General features: G+C 45.3%; 1 protein-coding gene across 1 annotated transcript in view; it reads left to right on the top strand.

Moving 5' to 3' along the window:
• LOC118405444 (bone morphogenetic protein 1-like) overlaps positions 1-2,223 on the top strand; it is a 117,565-nt gene that overhangs the window by 77,338 nt on the left and 38,004 nt on the right. The window lies entirely within an intron of this gene.

Genomic DNA, 2,223 nt, shown 5'->3' with positions numbered 1-2,223 from the left:
GTGTATATGGATGTTATTAGCTGCATTGACTGTTACCACCTATAATTTACTATAAAGTATAAAAGAAACAATAGCAATGGTTCCTGAACAATCTTAGTATCAGCGTTCCCGCCAGGCATACGTCTTTACGTCTTTGGACGCATTTTTTTCTGGAAAGACGCACCCAGCTCGGCTGAATGCGTCCATAAAAAAATCTGTAAGAAAGGCTGACCTGTACCACCAGTGTACAAAATGTATCTGGAATCTTTTAAAAAATCTGTCTTTATAAGAAGGAATCCTACCTTTACAATTTATACTTCAAATTGTTCACTTTCCGGTCATCCCATGGGACAGAGCGCGGCACGTTTTACAACTAGCGGACCCATGTGCGACACACCCAGCCACCGCCAGTCTGAGCTGTCCGTTGCGCAATATAACTATTTGTAGTCCGTGAAATAACGTTACATCTGACAGCCAGCATTCTGTAACACTGGAAGAAATCTTATGCAGACTTTATATTCTGATTTTAACATGATACTTACTTGTCCTCATTTTCATGTATTTGTTAAAGATTTGTGGTTAATACTAGTATTGAACAAACAAACTGTTCTGCGCGAGTGTTGCACATCTCAACAAAAGTTCTCACGCTGTGGGCAGTTGATTGGCAGTCGGTTTCTTTGACAACAGGCCGCCGGCGCAAAGCAGTCTAGATTGGCCACCAGGTCCAAATCCAATCATCTTAATAACCAATCAGCGTTTGATAAATGTAATGATGTACTCTGTCATTGGTCACCGGAGAAAATACAAAAGTTACCGAGTATTAGCGCACGTGACGTTGTTTTGTGATATTGGTAGGCGCCCGTGTCGTCTGGCAAGTAAGTTTCTTCCCTAGCTGCTAACAATTTACTATTAAAGTTTCCCCATTTATCCAAGTTAAAAAAGCGGTGCGCGGTAAATAAGTGAAGAATCCAAAACTATACACTTTATTTCTTATTTCCAAAATTTCTTTTGTTTCAAAAAGACAAAATTTGTGGCAGAAAAGGGGCCGCAATATTGTTGTCAAGCGTCGATCGAGTCGGCTATGCACTGGCGTTGGCCTCCGTGGCACATGGCGCGGCACGCCCCCCTCCCAAGACGGACCGTCGATCGCAGCGCCCAGCACGTTGGAACGTCTTTCTGGCTACTAGTTCAAGGCTACCCCGGCACTGATCACTGCCAAAGAGGCAACAGATCGTCCTCCTTCGAGTAATGTAAAACGTTCTTGGTCTATTTAAAAATAAATCCAGCCAAAGATTTCACGCCGAAAACGGGGTTACCTGAGGTCGCAGGAAACAAACGCACGCTCGTGGAAAATGACGGCACGGCCTTGTAAAACCCCACCGATTCGTGAGTGTGATGTCGTCGTTATTTTATCGTCTCGGAAAACTATTTGATGAGGGAGGGCGCAACATCGATCGCACGAGGTCGACATTTTTTTATTCAATGACGGAAGAAAATGGCAGAATTTTTCCATGGGCTGACGAACTGGCTAGAGCCCTGTTGCGAAGCATAAAAAATCCATAAATTTTCGTGTCTGGAGAAATTATACCCGGGCCAGATCACTGACGGCTGATTCTCCGTGCTATAGTGTATTTTTTGAGAGAGGGCGGTTGTCGATTACTGAATTACGGGAGTAAAAGAGGCAACCGACATCCAATCTCAAGCGCATGATTTTCCTCTCAAATTGCGGGAAATTGTGTTTTAGAGGGTTTGAAAATCCAAATTTTCCCGGGGGAGCATGCCCCCGGACCCCCCTAGAATGCGAGCGCCTGCGGCGCTCGTCTCGCGCCTCCGGCGCTCAATACCCCCCTCAGAAATATTTGGACGCATACTTTCAAGAACCTGGCGGGAACGCTGCTTAGTATGATCCATACTTCCTAAATTCAGAGTGGTGCAAGTAAATTTGTCTGGTGCAGGTAATTTTCAATGTTACCTTCACCAGTGCTGGTATGCAGAAAAAGGTATTTCGAGCCCTAGGCCTGTAGAAGGTAGACGGAGAGAATTTGTTAGTCATGTGGCTGCACCTGGGCAATTAGGTTGTATTGATCCTGTGTAAAGGTGCTTTTGCCTCCTCAGCTCAATTTAGGTGTGAGGAGACTAGTTGGTATTCCTAATACCCCCCTCACATAAGGCGCGATTCGATCGGACGACGAGTCTGCGAGCTCTAAATTACGAGGAGGCATGAGCCTGACGGGAAGGGGGAAC

Source organism: Branchiostoma floridae, chromosome 18 (genome assembly GCF_000003815.2).
Source record: "Branchiostoma floridae strain S238N-H82 chromosome 18, Bfl_VNyyK, whole genome shotgun sequence".
In the NCBI taxonomy this organism is placed as follows: domain Eukaryota; kingdom Metazoa; phylum Chordata; class Leptocardii; order Amphioxiformes; family Branchiostomatidae; genus Branchiostoma; species Branchiostoma floridae.
This window is presented reverse-complemented; position numbering and strand designations above follow the sequence as displayed.